At 36.9% G+C, this 21312-nt stretch overlaps 1 protein-coding gene and 1 non-coding gene across 2 annotated transcripts in view; both read left to right on the forward strand.

Moving 5' to 3' along the window:
• The first annotated feature begins 284 nt into the window (after positions 1 to 284).
• On the forward strand, positions 285 to 356 carry trnad-guc (transfer RNA aspartic acid (anticodon GUC)). The gene has a single exon. It is a non-coding gene; the product is annotated as a tRNA-Asp (tRNA).
• A 4384-nt stretch (positions 357 to 4740) lies between these two features.
• The window catches only part of galnt18a (UDP-N-acetyl-alpha-D-galactosamine:polypeptide N-acetylgalactosaminyltransferase 18a), a 99486-nt gene continuing 82914 nt past the window's right edge, over positions 4741 to 21312 (forward strand). Inside the window, exons 1-2 of the mRNA XM_056251013.1 lie at positions 4741 to 4870; positions 5629 to 5737. The gene's annotated coding sequence lies outside the window, so the exon portion shown is untranslated. The remainder of the gene's footprint in view (positions 4871 to 5628; positions 5738 to 21312) is intronic.

The raw sequence follows: 21312 nt of genomic DNA on the forward strand, positions 1-21312 counted from the left end.
ATTCATCACAAGAACCCCAGAAAATATCCCTTTTTGCAATCCAGCAGGTGGCGCTTTTGTTTTACTTTTTCTAAGAAAAACCTTTCAACATCAGGCTGTATAGGAATAACATAATTTCTCACCGAAAATCCGCAGACGACGCTTCTTGATTGGTAAAACTTATAAATTGATAAAACGAATCCACAATCTGAGTTCGAAGTTATGAATTTCTTTTATGAGGAATTTAATCATTTCACACTTCCAAACCAATATTTTTCAAATGCCCAAAAATAACCACGACTTACTCCTCGTTAGTATAGTGGTAAGTATCCCCGCCTGTCACGCGGGAGACCGGGGTTCGATTCCCCGACGGGGAGAAAGATTTTTTTTTTTTTTTTAAAGGTATGGTTCACCCAAACATGTTAATTTGATAAATTACTCACCCTCAAGTTGTTCCAAACCTCTTGAATTTCTCTCTTCTGTTGAAAGACATATTAAAGAATGTTGGTAACCAGACAGTTGACAGCACCCATTGACTTCCATAGTATTTTTTTTTCCTACTATGGAAATCAATGGGCATGACTCATATGACTACGCTTGTTTATAGTTTAAACACTTTTTTTATTTTGAACTAAAACATATACATAGTAGTTATTTTATTCAAACGAGAACAGCTCTTTCCGTGTGCAGGGCGGAAGATGATTTATGCGCTGCTTAATTAAATAGTAACAGGACGCAGGAAAACCAACTCGGAACAGCGCCAAGAAAACCACTTGTGGCCCAAAATATATCGCATCGGTAGTGATTAGCACTACCATAGAGAATGAATAGGATACGTTTAGGGAAGATAAGCATTCAAGATAATCTGTTTTCAGATCCCAGACGGAGGTTCGACTCCCAGACGGGGAACATTTAAAAGAATAGAATTTGTTATGCATAGTATTCAGAACTGTGATGTTTAAAATGACTAAAATACTGTTTCATTCAAGTATCTTACATAAAAGTATACCACATACAAAGAGTTACCATGGTTACTAGATTCCACCAAAATACTTACTGCAGATCACAAGGTTAATTTGATATCTTTCACACTGTAAAAAAAGGGTTTCAGAGTGATTTTATTTAAAATGCATTAATTCATTTGTTTGTTTTTTTAATACCATTGTAATTTTTGTAAGGTAGACTAAGCTTTAAGGCTAATGTTATAAAATGCATAGTCTATAGTAGTATTTACAATCTTTTTTTAGCTTTTAAAACGAATACATGCTTGCACTATATTGACACGAGAACACAAAACTGCCCTGTTTGTCTGAAGTAGACATGAAGATCTGCTTTTGAAACTTCTCTTTTTCTCTCGCCCTTTGATCATGGATTCTTTTGAACATTCTCCATTCCGCACAAAAAAGATCTAACTTCACATTAAACATAACACTTCTCTCAAGTCCTCTTATTGCAGATTCATCCACACACTGAACAACAATTTGACCTAGAATCGTTTTTTGAGTTTTCACCATGGTTTTCACCCTGTATGCGTCTATGCTCTATGATCAAATGAATTTCAATATTTTTAACAATATCCCGTGTAGCCTTGCATGGGCATACCGGAGAGAAGCTGTAATTCACCGTGATTTCTGGTGATTCACTCTCCACATGAACCTTAAATACGGGTGGAATGAGCAATGTGATCACACTGAGAGTCTTTGAATTATCTATAACTTACAAGGACATTCAAATTTATTTTTGCTACAGTAGGGTTTCTTATGTTTGCTTTTGAGGTAGGCTACACTATGTAACCTTTGGCCCTCTGACGGTTAAAAAACAAAACTGCATGCATTTTGCGGAAGAACATTGTTTTGGTTGTGGTTCAGCTCTGCATGACTGTGCGGATGAATATGTTTTTTTTTCTCATAACTACAAAAAGAAAGAGAGATTATCCTGCTACTGCTCATAAAACATTCACAACTAACTTAGGCCGCGAGATATATAACTTTAAGCAGTTTAAATGGAAAGGATCTCAAGATGACTAGCACAGGTAATGTCCATGCATAACCCATAATGTCGTGATTCTTCACGGTAGATAATGCTTTATAACTGTGTTAGAGACAGCTATACATTCCATATAGCTGGTCAATAAAATACTTACTCACCGCGTCGCTTTTACAACATTTCAAATCGCTCAGTTCCCGCTATCTCCGAAAAGCCAAGCCAATGTTGATTCTCGTCTTATTACTCTGTCGCGTTCTCATTTTGCCTGCAGACTCTCCTCAGTTCGGTTTGTTGTTGTTTTTAAACAGGCGATTCCACGGAGGTGTGCGATAACTGCCCCAGCATGTCGCTCGTTCGTTGTGACAACTGTGCCACTCCCACACACCAATCATGCGGCAAATAACTTTTCTCCATTGACGGATATGACGAGACAGAGACACGCAGAGACCATGGCAGAGACTCATGCATGGGCGAGTGACGTATGTACCCAATTTACTTTCGAAAACCATCCAAAATATAAACACTTAATAAATAATAGGCTTAGCATAGTGAATCAGGGTAAGACAAAAACACGTGTTGGAAGAATAATTGATGATGTAGCGTCTCATAATTTAAATTTTGTTAATTTTTACCAACAGAAAAAGTTACAGCTTATAACTTAGGTAATTGGATACCAAAACATATGAAACCCCACCAAATTCATCATCAGCCGAGATTTGGTCATCCCACCCAACAATTCTATCAAAACTATCCCAATCAGGCAGCACACAAATGAAGGTTTAACTAGCCTGTACTTCAGGAGCCACTGATTTATGAACCAACAATTAAAACTTAGGGCAAGTAGGCTATAACATTTCTCTGCCTTCCAATGGTCAATGAATTGTCCTTCTACTTTACGAGCATGGCATAAAACAAGGTCAAGTTGACTTTTTCTTTAATATTCTGCTTAAGAGTATGGCTGCTGAAAGATAAAGGGAAAAACACCATTATAAACTTAATATATAAGATAAGAAACCATGTATCACCATTCGCAGATCAACTTCAAGATAAAAGCAATATTTGCAGTCTACACAGACAGAATAGTAAATAGAAAAACAATGAAAAGTCCAGTAGGCTAGTGCAGAGAGAAAGTCTCTATAGAGAAAGACAGTGTAAATGGTTTGATAAAACATTTATTAGTTAACTGAAGTCATACACTCCATGTGGAGATTGTTACGCATGATATATTATGTTTGTTATTTGCTCTGTAAGGTTTAATTGGCTCACTAGGGCTTTTTTTATCACACTGATTCTCTCTAGGGACATTGTAGAATCCTCTCCATTACAAACTTCAAAAAGGAAGAGAAAAATAGAAAAATTTGGAGTGAAAGAAAGGTTCACTTGACTGATTTTTAGCAAAACTTTTTCTCATTTTGGCCGTGTTTGTACCTTGATGAAACTGTGGACATAAGACAAATGGTAGAATGAGAAAATGCCATTCTCCAGTAGGCTATCAGTGATATAATAATAGATTGCAGGAGACGATCTTTGATATGCAGCGTGCAACTGTTCTGTCTGCGCCTTTGCTCGGTTCTGCCTCCAGTGTTGCTGTTCTAGCGGAGCAGAAAACTTCAGATATTCATCATTTCCCACTCCTCAGACTGTCAGGTGCATTTTGTTGAGTTTCAGCAACACTCTCAGACTGCATTTAATCAGATCTCATGGTAAAAAGACTGGTATTGAAGACGAATGAAAAATGAAGGAAATTGGATCTAGACTGATATGAACAAGGTGTCTGAGTTTATCTGCTTAACCCTACTGGTAAGATAATGTAACGCCATTCTGAAAAAAAACATTCTTCCTCCAATGATGGCCATTCAAAAGTAGCCCTGTATTCTGACTAAATGATAATTAAAAACCAAACATATTTTAATTAAAATGGAATAGCTAAATGGCTCTACAAAAGTATTAATTATTTCAAAATAAAATACATAAAATATAAGTATAAAAATACATGACAAAATGCAGCTGGGAAATGGGTGATCCGAAACATGATTGCCTAGACATACTGTAGTGTAGTAGATGAAATAGAGGATAGAGTCTATACCGAGGTAAACGAAGGTAAACACAAATGTTCATACTGTATGTTTCAAATCTGTATGGCAAATTTTTTCTGCGTACATAAATATGCATAGCCTTGAGGCCAAATGTTTTGTTTATTACTGAGATAATTATAACATCAGTTCATTATAATTAAAATCAAGTTACCATGAAATAAAATGGACAATTCTCATTTAAAATTGCAAGACTATCGCATGCCGACATTAAACAAACTCAAACGAATTTAGACATGACATAATCAGTAGTTAGAAAAGATGCATACTCACTCCTAAATGAATATGAATAACACAATCCTGTGTCACTTCCGCTAACAATAATAATTTGAATGAATTTCATTTTGAGAAAATTTTGGAGGCGTAGCCCACCCCAGAACCCTATAAATCCAACCCTGAATGGCATTATACCTCTCTTGGAGAATTTTCCCTTCAAACTTTATGTTCCCCACACAGGCTCATAAGTTCTTGTTAAACCTCACCTTTGTAGGTTAGATCGTTCAACTATAAAATGAGTGCAGGAAGTCATGACCCATTTCCTCCAAATCCCATAAAGAGGTTGACAATAGGAGACATGCTCAAAGAAAAGCTGCTGTTCTCTGTCCAAGCCTAAGATGATTAATAGCCGGCAGTCTCTTGCTTTGTCTGAATGAGAATTGTTGTATATTGCTTTCCAGGATCCTCTCACTGTGAGCAAGTCCTTATATATGAGTGTGTCTCAGTATGAAGGTCCTGGGGGCTTTTGCTTTGTACAGAGATGACAAATGACCCTGTAGCCAGTTCCCACTTTCCTCGCTGCCCTCAGGCAAACGGTTTGTTTTTTCTTCTCAGAGTTATGAAATGTTTGTTTATTTCGAGATGAATAATACTGTCTGAAAATACTGTGCTGTGCATCATTTGAATTAATACTGTTTGTATCATGTCTTTTTGTATTTTCATGCATAGTTTGAGAGTTGGCCTATAGGCCTACACAATAAAACAAGCAAGGTTAAATAAATCGGAACTTTCACAGAGCTTATAAAATATAAATGAAGACATAAATATGCTAGTGTACGCGTAAACATAAGTTCTAGGAGATAAGACACATTTAAAAATGTTTGTAACTTCTGGGAAACTGGATCAAAAATATTGATGACTCATCCTGCACTACACAACATTTTGTCCAATCAAATGCTTTAAAATGAGAATGCTCCCACCGACCCCCACCCCCGGTAATGTATCTACAGGCTATTGGCCATTTAAAAAATAAAAATAAAAAAAAGGAAGAAAGAAAGAGCCCTTTGATATGCCATGGCCAATATTCCTGTTTCAAAAAGAAAGGACAGAAACCGGTAAAACCTGTAAAAACACTTAGCACGTTTTTTATACTCTATTCTTACAGAAGTATTTTAATAGATTCAAAAGATCAACTATTAAAGGTAACATGAATAGTCCTGAACCTTTGTATATTGCTTTCAATGATTGTGCACTGATGCAGAAATAATCAAAAACTGCTCTTTTATTTATAGCAGATCAGAGTCGACATGACCACTCTAAACACTGACTGCTTTATCTCTGCTTCCTTTCACAGTTGAGAAGTCTGGGAAATTGAAATAACAACCTTTGAGTCATATCAATACAAGTAATATGAAGTTTCTGCCTCATAAAACATCTTTCTTGATAAGGGAAACAACATGAGGGTAAGTAAATGTCTACTCAACCTAATGTTGTTTCAAACATTTATGACTTTCTTCTTCCGTGGAACATAAAAGAAGGCAGTAAGACTTTTTTGTGCCATTTTAATGTTTATTTGTGCCATCTTTATTTATTTTTTTGACTTCCTCCCTAATACGGTCCCTGCATAAAGCAGTCAAGGATCCTCTTGCAGCAGTCTCTTAAATCATGTGCCGAATAAATGACAGAAAATGATTACATTTCTTGCCAGGCGTGGCACTGCATTTTCACCCTGCTCTGAAATACTAATCATAGTGACTCAATGATGGAGGGTTTTGTCTAGGCTAGCAGTTTCATAAACCATAGTTCCTTCAATGATCAATAAATAATTATTTATAGAGATGTGGGAAATAAATGCACGGCAAACTGCGTATATTCTGTTGCTTCCTGATGATCCAATATAAGTATCTTGTGCCAGAGAGGGTTTGCAGACAGTTTTTCTCCTCACTGTTTGCAGTATTCACCTTGCCGTGGCAGACACTCTGTTATTTCAGACAAACACACCATCATTTGTTTGGCCTGCATTCTCAAGATTGGTTCCTGCCTCTCAGTGGAGATAAATGATTGTGTTCTTTTTTCTGACAAGCAGTCAATACTTCATTTTGTTACATCTCAGCTCGTTTTAGACGCACAAGGTTTTTCGGGTAAAAATCTGCAGTGCCTTGCAGTATAGACTTAATTCAGCTAGTCTTTTCACCATTTAAAAAAAAAACAGTTGTTGTTAAAGTCTAAAAATCACTTAGCAAGATAAACATTGCCAAACAAAGATTAGAAGTGAAATTCATACAGAACTCTTGTAGCATGTTAAATGATAATGAAGTTTGACTAAGAGAGTTCGCCTAAAAATTCAAATCTGTTTATTTACTCACCATCATATCGTTTCAAATCTGTATGAGTTTCTTCTGCGCAACATAACACGAGAAAGTTTGATGAATGTAGGCTACTGGGTGGTAAATGGCTGGAGACATTAGCTATGTTTCCATCCAAAGATGCGAATTTATGCACAAAATTGGTATATCGCATTAAAAATGTGTTTCCACCCCATGTGTTCAAGAGAACAAAATCGTCACTTCCTGGGAAATTGGTGAAAAATGCCTGTAATAAAATGGAAGTTGCTGCAATCGGGAAAGCCACTGTGGCTCTTTTTTCCTTGCGTCTCAGATCGTGCAGATGAAACGCTATAAACGTTGTCATGTTATCTTGCCTTCGGATGCTGGTGTTTGGGAACGAATGAGACACTTTTGGGAGGGAATTAAACCAAATCATTTTGGTGACAGACTTTGACTCAGGCATTTCAGAATGATCAAACCATCATTTGAGAAACTGTGTGACGAAATTGGTCAGCTGGTTAGTCCAGTTATCCAATCACATCCACAGTTGAGGCAAAGTCACGTGAGTATTTTGCTGCGCATCGAGGGATTTACAGAGTGGTGCAGGTATGAAATCGCTTTACAGTCTATGGCCAAAACGCGGAAACAAGTTAGCATTTTAGCACGTCCGGTTCCATCGTCCCGAAGTCAATGGGTTTTTTAAATGGGATTTTGGTTAAATGGCTGAAATAAGGTCTGTGGTGAATTTATAATTGTGCTCTTATAAACTATTCTAACTCAAACTTTATGGGAAAATGTATTTAGATAAAAACTGAAAGAGTTGAAGAGTGAAAAATATCTTGATGGGCAAAATGTGTAAGTATCATAAACATTTGTTGATCACAGAGTTTTTGTTGTTGTTGTTGCGATAATCCAAAAGCCTATGGGAAAATCCTATTGGGTTTTGTCGAGGGAACTAGGGTATAGGCAACAGTGCTCGCATTCTCCGTGTTCATTAGTTTACGATCTGTCCTGTCTGATACATTATTATAGAACTGTTATACATAGAGACAGTAGGCTATTATATGAAAAGTTATTAGCGTATGCCGTGTGGTTGATGTGTTGCTGCAGTGTTGCATTTTCTCCTCAGTGTAAAGGTTAAGAGGCCCATCTATCACTGTTTTCCATGTTCGTATAGTTTCTGGAGTAAATATAGGCTATAATATGTGTGTTTACATAGCTTTTTTAAAAATGGCGGGTGCTGGTGTTTCGCGTGCGTTCGGCCAATCCGCGTACACTAACGTCACGGAAAGTTCCTATAGTGCTGGTTTAGACCATAGACTGGTTTAGAGACTGGTTTACTCTGAGGTAGGAGCTAAATTAGTTCCTCCAAAAGAGTTCCTAGAACTAAAATTTCCGCTGCGAAATTCCCTTATGATGCTAAAGCCGATTGGTTTACAAAGTGACATCATACCTGCACCACTCTATTTGGTAAATGTGTTTCCATCATAGTTTATGCACGTCTTCTTATCGGATAAAACATTTATCAGCCTTAATTGAGCGTGTTAGTTTTTTTTAATGCACATTTTTAGAATGTATGCGCATCATGGCGTTTCCATTCACCGTGTTTTTATGCAATATCCCAAAATGTACATAAAAATGGGTGGATGGAAACATAGCTATTGGCATCATTTGTTAACAAGTTATTATTTTAGAAAGATGCAGATAACTCAAGGGTAACAATTGAAACTACTGCAAAATACGACGTGAAATGCCCTCTTAAAGGAATATGGGACATGGATTTTTATTTTTTTATTTTAATATGTTCCTTGAGGTTCACTTATAATATATGTGAATCAGAATCTCAGCAGTTGGGTCTCATAGCACAAGAGCGGATCCTGGCCCCTGTGCCACCAGGTTGCGATTACAAAACGCAAAGCCCCATGCTGAGGCAAGTCAATAGATTTCGAAGAGTTTCATTTCCACAATTCACCCCTGCAACCACATTCAATCTCTACATTGTGGTGTTTCCTACAGAGATATGCAAATATGAATGCTGACATGATTCCCTAGTGATGATGCACTAGGTAATGAAATGGAGTGAATGCACTTGAAAACAGATTATGGGGGAAAAAAAAGAAAAAAAACTTTTGTTCCTTGTGTATTCATGAGCTTCACTTCAGTATAACTGGAGGACAGGACATTTATATCTCTTTGTCAAAGAAACTGAATATATTTCTGGGGTTGATTGGTTTAGAAACCTAATCATGCCATTAACTTAAACTGAAGAAGAAGGTCAAGAGTACTTTTCATCACAGAAACCTGTTTACTAAAAACTATTCAGCAAAGAGGAAGCAAAAACACGACAATCAAATATGGTCAAATAATGTCAAAACATCAATTGTTCTGCTTTATATCGCTATATGTGGCTAAGTACGGTAACCCTTTCCTTCATTCATTTTGCATTCGTGGCACATCTGAGGTGCTTCTTAGGTATAATACTAGCACTTGAGGAAAAAGACTGCATTTGTTCTCTGTAAACAGACACGTCTCGCCACCTCTCCAGTTTAAGAGGATGACTGTTCCTAGGACAAAACTCTGGCTCTGGATCAACCAGGTGCAAGAGAACCGCTCGCTTTCCCCAGTCTCAGCTTCTTTGTCACCTGATCTTCAGTCACTTACTCAGCAATGTTCTCTCAAAGGTTTAGTCTTATTGACATGAAAAGGAATCACAAAAGAACTCAGTTAAGAGAAAATAACGTAGACTGAAATTGTTGGAAATACAAACATCGTTTATCTTGTCCATTATAATGTATAATGTATGCAATGCTGCAATTTATAACAAAAAACTTTTTATTGATAAAGAATCTGAGACGTGCTCCGATACCCGCCAGCGATGACTTTAAAAAAATGAGTTGAATCTTGTATAACTTGACTCTTTTTGATGAGTTAAAGCAATGTAAAAACATATGTTGTCATAACGTATGTTTTTAAAACATAAGTTATGTTTTAAAACAGGTCAAGAAATGAGAGCGATATGATCCTCTGAGCTTGAGTATCTTGACTAACAATTTATTATATTTATTATTTATTTAATAAAAAGGTATTTTGAGCAGTAGGATTGAGTTTAGCAAAATAATAATACATTTATTGCAAATTGTTATTTTTGAATAACTTCTGTTCTGTGGATACAAGTTGGGCATAAATGTAGGCTAATTTAGTTCATTATGATTTTCACAGCCTGTTTGATATGTCTATTTCTCAGAACATTCTCATATAGACTCAACAAACTGTCTTTGAGTTGTTTGCTTGAGAAATCTTATACATGGTGGTCAGCTGAGTGCAAACAGACATAACTCAAAGCTCTGGCTGCAATAAGCACAAATCGGAAAGATGGGCTCTGAACTTTTGCTCCTTAGTCAAAAAGCCCTGATCTGTGAAAAGACTTCTTCAATGAGAGATTGGATTTAGATCCTCCAAACTTCAAATAGAGTATTTCTCTGTCTCTATATCGCTCATCCATTCACTCCCACACATTAGTGCCACTGACAAGCTTAGCTCCGAAAAGAACAAAAAACATTTTCAGTTTGCATAATGTTATGCAGATCTGTTTCAGCTCAGTTTACTTAAGCTATTCCAAACAACACAAAAGTTGTTTATCTTCATTAAAGAGGTGAATTAAAGGAAATTGACTAGTCAAAAATGATTTAGTGCACAGGCATTTCACTTCATTGCTTTTTAACACAGCTACAAGAGTGGAACATGGAGCAGCGAGATAACAGTATATATTACAATCCTAAAATCATTCACAGGCAGCACATTAGTGATTGCTGAAAGTGTAACATGGTTTAATTAGCAATAGATATTTGATATAGGCTAAGCAACAATAACAATTTTTTTTATAGCTGTTGGCATATTTAAAGCATACAGTGTCAACCAGGCAATAGGAACACACACTGTATTGACATCAGGAAAAAAGATGAGTAGAGCAATTGTTCTGCAATTAGAATTTGAATCTTGCATGTATGAAGATTTTATTTGGTACATTAGATGAATGTTCTTGAACTAAGCTCTTAGTTACACATTGTTTACAATCCTGTAAATGTGGATAAAGCATAGAAATACATTCACCTTGAAGTCCAAATCCATTTTTACTCACTATTAGAACTTCTTATCGTGACATATGTTTTAAAAACATGCAGCAATATCTCTCCTGGCAGACAAATTTATGAGCCGGACATCTACTGTACGTCCAGCATATAGTAGTCTTATTTTTTTCTTGGCAGTGTAGTTTGCCTCTGGCCATCTTTTCCTCATTAAAACTGTTTATTCTTTTTGTGAGCCAATTAAATCACTCATGCTCAGATGTATAATGAATATTTAATTATATAAAGAGTGCTTTTTGAATAGCAATTTACAACTCACTCATATCTTTTAGAAAATTCTTTTGAACAAAAACATTTTTGTACCTGATATATCATTATAATATTGTTCTTGTGACTATAAACTGTCAGGAAACACAGACTCATAGATATACGGTAAAGCACAAATGTGGTTTATTGATGAACAAACATGCACAAGGTAAAGGGTTTGCAGGCAACAGAGCAGAGGAGGAGGAGGTTGCAAACAGTCCTGATAAGTTTCACCACGCACGCTTTGAAATGATTGTCGCTGAATAGTTTGAATGACAGTCTTACAGTTTCCGTTACAAGTTTTTGAAGATTACCCCTGCAGGAACTGGAGACAGAAGATAATACCTGGAGGTAGCACTAGCAGAGATGAAGAAACAACAGGTAAGTAGTCCATACATAGTCATAGACCAGATCCTGATGAGTGTGTGGAGCTGGCTTAAATGGAGTGAAGTTGAATGATGGCAGGTGTGGATGATTGAGGAGTGTGTACTGGGGTTTTAGATTTTCAAGGGAAAAAACGCAGGTGGTTTTCTTTACAAGAAAAAAGGTGGATGAAGAGATCAATCTTAAATTATATGGAAATGTACTGGAGAGGGTTGAGTCCTTTACATTTTTGGGAATGGTTTTTGATGCTAGGTTGACATGGGCCGGCCACACTGAGAAAGTTATAGTTAAATGTAAAAAAGTATTAAATGTGATGTGGTGTTTGGTAGGAGTTGACTGGGGCGCGAATAGAAAAGCAATGAAGAGGATATATTGGGCACTGATTAAATCTATAATAGATTATGGATGTATAGCTTACAGAGATGCAGCTAGAACAATATTGGCCAAGTTGGATGTGGTGCAAACACAAGCATTAAGGATATGTACTGGGGCGTTTTGTTCATCATCTGCAGTTGCAATGCAGGTAGAAATGGGTGAGATGCCACTACAATTAAGAAGGGAACAACTGGCAGCCAATTATTGGGCAAACCTGCAAGGACAGGGTAGGTCTCACCCCAAAAGAGCAGTTATGCAGGCATGCTGGGAACATGAAAGGGTTAAAATTCAGAGTTTTGGATGGGTGGGTGATACTATTGGGAAAGAGATGGGATTAGAGGGAAAGGAATTTAGCCTAACAGTTCCGCTGCCAGACAGACCACCTTGGTTTTTTTGGCAGACTAATGTGGACCTAGAGATTTTAAATACCCACTCAAGAAATAGAGCGGAGGTGGATATATGTCAAGTATTTTGTGATAGGATGAGTGACAAGTATGGTGAATATTTGGTCATATTTACTGATGGATCTAAAGACCTTGAGTCGGGAAAAGCTGGAGCTGCTTTCAGTGTACCAAAGATGGGGGTGAAAATGCAGAAGAGAATCTCTGATAATTTATCAGTATTTACCGTGGAATTGGTAGCTGTTTGGTTGGCATTGAATTGGGTTGAAGAAGTCAAACCAGAAAAGGTTGTCATATGTTCAGACTCAAGTGCAGTTCTGGAAAGTTTGCATTCTTTTAAGTCAAAAGCGAGACAGGACATAATATGTGAAATACTAGAAATTCACTCACCGATTTGTCAGATGGGGATAACGGTAAAGTTAAATGGGTTCCAGCACATGTGGTAGTGAAGGGTAATGAAATGGTAGATAGATTGGCAAAGCAAGCGAGTAAACGAGAAGAGGTTGAAATAGTAATTACAATAAGTAAAGCAGAAGCGAAAGCACAAATCTGGTAAAAAATTATTAAAAGTGGCAGGCACACTGGGATGCGGAGGAGAAAGGAAGACATTTATATAACATTCAACAAAAGGTTGGGACAGAGAGGGTCACTGGAAGGAAGCGAAGGGAAGAAATTATCTTCACGAGATTAAGAATAGGACATTGTGGGTTAAATAAGTATTTACATATTGTAGGTAAGCACGTATCGGGTAGGTGTGAATTTTGTGCAAATATTGAAACTGTGGAGCATGTGATTTTTGAGTGTCAGAAATATGAGAATGAAAGCGGGTATAAGAAGGTTAGGGGGGCAAGGGAATTCACTAAGGGAATTGCTGGGGAAATCGGTAAATGGTGTGAGTGCATTGGTATTTCAATTCTTAAAAGAAACAAGACTGGCAGAAAGGATTTAGGATGATTAAATTATTATTATTTTTTTTAAAGAAGGAAAAAGAAAAGAGGAAAATAATAAAAAGTTATTTTTAGTTTGATGGTTTATTTATGTATTTATTTTATCTCCGGTCCACACTCCAGTATAGTAGGTGGCAGGAATGCACCATTAATGTTGGATGCCAACCGCCGTAAAACGACAGAGAAGAAGAAGAAGAAGAAGAAGAGGAGTGTGTACAGGTGGGAGTCAGGAGGGATCATGGGAAATGTAGTGCGAAGGGGACAGGTAATGGTGAGGTGACTGGATATCATGACATAAACATTGTTTATCTTCAGTTATGTTATTGATTGTTTAGTGGCATTTACATGTCTTTTCTCTACCTTATATACATCCTCTTGACACTGAGCATCACAGGAACTTCACTAAGCTGGTTTGAGTCCTACCCGTATATCTTTCAAGGTGTCTTGAGGAAGAGCTTTGTGAAAATCACATCAACTTGTTGCTGGGGTACCTCAAGGTTTGGTACTCAGACTCTTTCTGTTCTCTTTATACATAATATTGTTGGGACCATACTATCCAGCCACAGTTTTACTTTGGGGAAACCATTTAAAAAAGAAAGTTTAGGATAAAATAAGAAAAAAATATTACTTTTGACTGTGCTGTTTACAACATTTATTTACATAAATATTCAAATATTTTTTGGTGAGAGGAAATCTATTTTTGCTCTAAACTGTAAAAAAAAGTTTCTGCCTTAAAATTTTAAGTACAATCAACTTGGATGTTTAAGTAATTTCAACTTAAATTACATTAAACCGACTTAAAAAATGAGTTGAATCTTCTATAAATTATTTCAAAAAACTTATTTTGATGAGTTAAAGCAATGTACAAACACATGTTGTCAAAACTTATTGATCATATAATTTTAACTTAATTTTAACTTAAATAAGTTCTTTAGGTAAAAGAACCTAAAGGACTTTATATAGGTAGTTCTTTAATAAGTTCTTTATAGTTTCCACTATAAAACTGTATAGTGTTGGTTATTGTAAGTCACCTTCACAAAATGAATACATAAATAAAAATATTAAACAACACTATTACATCTACTGAATGTAAACAACCTGTCTATTGCCCACAACCCACGTGACCCCATTGACTTCATACTAAAATTCTGGTCATATAAAATTCAATTATTTAAATATCTGATATATTTATTACTATGCTACATTTTAAGGTGTCTCACATGCTGTGGCTTCTTCCATACTGGCAAAATATGTTGGTGTCTTCTGACTGATGGTTGTTTAATTTGCATACTGTCCCATGCAATGTGTCTGAATCAATATCGTGTTTCAAATTTCCTGTGTGAATATAAAGCATCACAAACAAAAGTATTAAGAAATGCCCAAAGCTCATGAATAATTAATATGAGTCAGCTGAACTGCATCATAAGTAATCAGGCCCTGGGCTTCCAACAGCACAAAAAAAGATTAAAAAAGAAATGGATTGTTCTCTTAAACAGGTGCCTTTTAAAGTTTGATCTTTAAAAGAGCATTTTTGTACAGCTTTAAACATGATATGAAATAAACAACTTTAAGTACATTATATATATATATATATATATATATATATATATATATATATATATATATATATATATATATATATATATATATATATATATATATATATACACTATACATACAGTAAATTACATCAACTTAACTTAAAAAAGTGAAATTAAAAAGCCACTCTTTCAATGAGCTTCAGTCATTTATTCCTCACTCATTTGAAATGGAGGATGTTTTTGGTTTCACATACACAGCAGGATAAAAAAAAGTTATCTGTCAATTTCCATTTCAAGGAAATGCGCTTGACAGGGTTTTGTTAGCTTTGGTCTTTGTAAACTGGATCATGACAAAAAAAAACTTTAATATTCAGGAAAAATGTCAAGAATGAAATATCACTATTTCATACAGAACTTGATGTTATGCGATTTTTTGGCCTGGTCTCTTGTTGTTCTTCTGTTGAAGTGTGAGTTTCACCTGCTCATATGAAACCATTCATCTTGAGGGTCGACAGGACTGCAGAGATTCACACTGTCTTGTTGATATAGAATGACAGAGCTTGAATAAATATGGAGTGATGATATATTTGCGACCATTACACTGGGAAAGCATTGCCATACGGATGACGGGGGCAGCAAGCAAAGCCCCCAGATACATCAGAATGGCTTTATGGTGCTTCTATGCAGAATAATTCTTCAGACAATTTGTCACAATTCTTCAGATCCATAAGAAGATCTGCATTACTGCAACAAACACTTAGTGAGGCAACCGTCCTGTGCAGTTTAAATCATGGTCCGAAATTGGCAAAACAAGTCAGTGATTCACATGCTTGTAATGTGAACTTAATAATGACTGCAAGGACATATTATATTTGAATATGATAAATATTAATACATATGTTTATTTGTTCTTACTAAAGACATTATGGAGGAAATGGCTGAATATTAAAAACAATTTTTATATCTTCTAAGATGTGAATGGTGCTTATAGAAAACTTGCTGCCATGGTGTTGCTCTTGTCCAAGTGGATGCCGTCCCAGGTCTATTATATTTTGGTCTCTAGATATGGATCTGGAAGGGATGAAATGATCATTGACCTAAGAAAATGTTGCTAAAGTAAAGAAACGGCTCACAAACCCCTTTACGTTTGTGCTTTAAAAGGCTCCAAAGTTCTAAAGTCAAGATGACCTTTGCCGAAGTCTTGACTTGGCGTCGTTACCTGAATTTATTGACCGTCATTAATGGATTGGAAGAGCGTACTGAACATATTTATGCATTCACATAAGCCTAATTTATCACTGTGCCATTCTTTTTGTCTTTCTCTCTTTCTCTCTCTCAGGACGTGGCTCACCTCTTTCTATAAACACTCGTTATATAGCATTATCCATCATGTCAGAGGATGAACCTCAAACACCACACACACACACACACACACACACACACACACAGGGTGATATGCTGATACAGTCTCTGTACCAGGTAAAAGTAAAGCAACAGTCATTCAATTTGTTTTTAATGATCCCATGCAATGCAAAAAAATATGGTATGGCATAAGTAATGACTAAAGATCAAAGCAATATCATTCATGGAGCATGCATTTTTAGTCTGGGGTAATATAATTTTTTTTTACATTTTAAAGCTTTCAGGTAATTTATAAGAGTTGACACATGGGTTGCCATATAAAACTGCTCAGAGAATTTATTAGTGTCATTGCAAATGTTAAGAGTGAATACATTTCCTTAATCATCAGTCTGAATTTAAATAACATTTTCTTGTGAAATATTGTTGAGGAGGGGCTGTCTTATTTCTCCTCAGCTGCCTTTTGGCCAATTTGGCTTTCTTATGCTTTATTTAGGCATGAACACAAGACTTCAAAGCTTCCTTTCATCCCACATCTCTGTAGCTTGACCTTTTTGTGGTGACCTTTTTCCATTTGGCCAGTATTGTTATTAAAACATGTTTTCCTCTGACATTTGCTTTTCAAACAAGCGTACTGATGCCCTCAGTAGGAGCTTCCATGAGCTTCCACATCAAACAGATACATGTTCAGAACATTTAATATTGGACTTATGAAGTTATCCTCAATAGTACAGCACAATCAGTGTTTGTATTCAAAAAGAGCTGCTCAATTTCTAGTCCACCCTGACTCGGCTGCCTAGGATTTCAAATGTGTTTTTAGACGATTCTCTGTAAAATAAGTGTTTTATTGAGGATACTTTTCAGTTTTGTTCTACAGCATAAATTATGCACAGTCATCCCTCAAATGTGAATTTGCACTCTAAAAAAACGCTGTTGGCCTGTCTGATTTGTCAAAAAGAAACTTTCCGGTTTTGTTCTACAGCATAAAACCTATACAGTCAGACACCTTAAATATCAATTTGCACTCTAAAAACATCGCTAACAAGCTAACAATGCTACATATGGACTCCAATGGGCTGTAGGTACAACTTTTTTAATGTCGACACACAGTTGTACCCCAAACGTGAATTTTTTTGCGTAAAAACTTTGCTTAAAGTTGCCAACAACCTGGTCTGTCTGATTTGTAGAGAAGAAACTTTCCAGTTTTCTTCTACAGCATAAAAGTTGTTAACATGCTAACAATGCTACATAAACACTACAATGTCCTGTACAACTTGTAAAGAATCTTCTACAGTACATCATAAATTACACATTGTCATTCCCTTAAAAACGAGTTTGTGCTCTAAAACAGTGCTGTTTTTTGCTAAAAAAAAAACATTGCTAAAAATTGCTAACAAGCTACCAGTGCTACATAGCCTATGGCCTGTATGATTTGTCAAACATGTAAACTTACATTGTATTAGTGCTAGAAATCCACCATTGTAAAAGTCCATTCGAAAATGGCTTGAAAATGCTACATGTCTTCCAGGGGTTCGGACTTCAAATGGAAACGATTTTAGAAAGCTAGTAATAATACAGTTAGTTATGCGCCCAGAGATGGCCAGACATTTTTCTACACTGTTGAAGCACTTTCCAGTAGCTACCTGCGGGTGGCCGGTCGTAGGTCTCCATAGTGATTGGAGTGTGTTAATGGTTTTGCTATGGAGAAGAAGTGGAGTGGATTTAGATGAAGCTCTCCACATGTGGTCAATCAATCTGCAATACAGCAAAAGTGGCTGTGAGAACAATTAATCAAGTTCCTGTGATGTAGCATATACAGGCAACATGTGCAAGAACACTATTTTTCCATTTTCTTTTTTTCTCTGCAGAATGTATTGTGTGTGTACCTCTCAGAGGGAGGGAATTGCATGTAAGTGCATGTAGTTCAGTGTGTAAGTGTAGTGTGGGCTCTGGAGACAGCTCACCCTCTCCCTGGGTCTCTGAATTACTCCTCAGGTTCTCTCTGCCTGCCTAATGATTTGAGTTTACAGCCCATTGCCTCCCATCTCTGCATGCAGCACATAATCTCTTTGTAGAGATGATAATTATGGCTTCATAGAGCTCGGAGCCCTTTTCTGAAGCAGTGCCTTGCTGTCTGGGATGGAGTTAATGAGAGAGGCAGAACTGAGTTAATCCATCCTGAGGACTCGTTGCCCTGTGTTTCGTATGTTTGAGGCCACAAGCAGCTGTGAAATCAGGTAATAAGATACAAAACACCACATCTTAATCTCCGTAGCTTCTTCTCTGACTGTGATGAGATTCTAATGCCCATTTAAGCCTCAGGAATCGGTCTCATCATAAGAAAATTATAAAAATAACAACAAAAACAGTTGGATCTCAGAAAAGATAAGAAACGACTTTGCCACACTGATTTGGGATTATTTCATCTTTACTGGATCTCATAACTTTTTAAGGTACAAATACGTCACAGATGAAAGTGTTTGAACAGTGCACATGTAAATGAATGGATAGAGGCTATATATATATATATATATATATATATATATATATATATATATACACTCACCAGCCACTTTATTAGGTACACCTGTCCAACTGCTCGTTAACACTTAATTTCTAAGCAGCCAATCACATGGCGGCAACTCAGTGCATTTAGGCATGTAGACATGGTCAAGACAATCTCCTGCAGTTCAAACCGAGCATCAGTATGGGGAAGAAAGTTGATTTGAGTGACTTTGAACGTGGCATGATTGTTGGTGCCAGAAGGGCTGGTCTGAGTATTTCAGAAACTGCTAATCTACTGGGATTTTCACGCACAACCATCTCTAAGGTTTACAGAGAATGGTCCGAAAAAGAAAAAACATCCAGTGAGCGGCAGTTCTGTGGGCGGAAATGCCTTGTTGATGCCAGAGGTCAGAGGAGAATGGCCAGACTGGTTCGAGCTGATAGAAGGGCAACAGTGACTGAAATAACCACTCGTTACAACCGAGGTATGCAGCAAAGCATTTGTGAAGCCACAACACGCACAACCTTGAGGCGGATGGGCTACAACAGCAGAAGACTCCACCGGGTACCACTCATCTCCACTACAAATAGGAAAAAGAGGCTACAATTTGCAAGAGCTCACCAAAATTGAACAGTTGAAGACTGGAAAAATGTTGCCTGGTCTGATGAGTCTCGATTTCTGTTGAGACATTCAGATGTTAGAGTCAGAATTTGGCGTAAACAGAATGAGAACATGGAACCATCATGCCTTGTTACCACTGTGCAGGCTGGTGGTGGTGGTGTAATGGTGTGGGGGATGTTTTCCTGGCACACTTTAGGCCCCTTAGTGCCAATTGGGCATGGTTTAAATGCCACGGCCTACCTGAGCATTGTTTCTGACCATGTCCATCCCTTTATGGCCACCATGTACCCATCCTCTGATGGCTACTTCCACCATGTCACAAAGCTCTAATCATTTCAAATTGGTTTCTTGAACATGACAATGAGTTCACTGTACTAAAATGGCCTCCACAGTCACCAGATCTCAACCCAATAGAGCATCTTTGGGATGTGGTGGAACGGGAGATTCGCATCATGGATGTGCAACTGTGTGATGCCATCATGTCAATATGGACCAAACTCCCTGAGGAATGCTTCCAGCACCTTGTTGAATCTATGCCACGAATAATTGAGGCAGTTCTGAAGGCAAAAGGGGGTCCAACCCGTTACTACCATGGGGTACCTAATAAAGTGGCCGGTGAGTGTATATATAAGTAGTATATGCAGGACTTGTCATGAACACCCGCCAAATGCAGGTGGATTTCTACAGTGGAGAGTTTCGGCGTGGGATTGAGCGTATTGTGCATAATTTTACACATTTTGTGCTCACACCCAAAGTCCACATGTATAAAGCTGCCTCTCAGTACTAAATTGAGTTATTTTTCGCTGCTTATTGCGCTTAAACAGTAAATAATGTCAAAATGCCGTGCTTGGCGAGTATTCACATAAACACAGTCAGTTATGTTTTAAGTGAACCGTTAAGAAAGTGAACAGTTGAGTTTTACTTTAAAACTGTGAGAAAATCAAAGCCATAATAAACTATTTGTGTTCCAAATTTGAGGTTGATATCTCAGAAAATGAGCTTTCAGTAAGATTTTGTTTGGGCGCAGTACCAAACCTTTTCACTAGATGAAATTTGTTTCCCATTTATTTCTAATGTGGTCATTTTTCTACCACGAGGAGTACAAGTACGACTAATTTTTTCAGGACCATTTAACCCTTTCGAATCATGTCCATGATTTCTTTGGTCTATAGCTGTATTAATATGAACTTACATAGAATTGCACAAAAAACATATTTTACTCATTGGAAGTGCAGTTTTTCTAGTCCAATTGAGGTAGTTGTGAGTCCTTAATCCACCACGGATGTGGTTGTTGGCCCAGTAGCTCATCAGCATCGTCATAATTACAAACCTAATCAAGACCAAACTGCAGATTTTATGATCCACCACATCATTAAGTAAAGAATCACAATCTACTAAATAATTTTCAGAGTAAATATTTTTATTCGTTCTCTCTGTTGTTGTAAACAGTTATAACCCCGCTGTATATGGCAGTATAGGGAGCAAGGAACAGTGAAAGAGTTCCCTTGTTCACCATAGCAGGAGCTTTCTGTTCCTAACAATGCTCTGCTGAGCAGTAACAATCCCATGAAGTGGATGAGAGACTGACATCATTCTCTGCCAGGGGTTTGAGGGTTTATTCCTATAGGACTGAGCATGCCATCATGATTAAAATGCATCTTACATGGCTATCTTACATTTATACCAGGCGCAATGCAAATACTGCATAATATTCTCAACCACATAAGATGTTAGTACAGAAGCAAGAAGCCAATGTCTGTCTCGCTTCAGACTTTCGAAGTATAGAAACCCCTTCTGTTACCCTGTAACTCAGTGGTTGGCCTGAATTTCTCCATTATGGATGAAATTGTCCAGAGGATGTTTACTTGTGGAATTTATTATAAAAATGCCAGAACTTACAGCAAATAAACTGTAAAGGCAAAGTATTGTAAGTCTCTTGCTCCATTATCACAACTAACACTGACTATGACAGGACTCCGCAAGAAAACCCAGGGTAGAAAAAGGATGCAATTTCAAAACTTTATGACTTTCTTTCTTCTGTGGAAACCAAAAGGAGAAACATGTTATAATGTGCTGGTTGATCTTTTACAAGCAATTGCAATAAATGAGGCTTTCATGCTTCAAGAGGACGCAAATTCACCACAAAATATAATAGTTCATATGATTTGTGTGCTATATTCCAAAGT

This window comes from Rhinichthys klamathensis, unplaced genomic scaffold, assembly GCF_029890125.1.
Source record: "Rhinichthys klamathensis goyatoka isolate OS25496 unplaced genomic scaffold, OSU_Roscu_1.1 h1tg000076l_1, whole genome shotgun sequence".
NCBI classification, from domain to species: domain Eukaryota; kingdom Metazoa; phylum Chordata; class Actinopteri; order Cypriniformes; family Leuciscidae; genus Rhinichthys; species Rhinichthys klamathensis.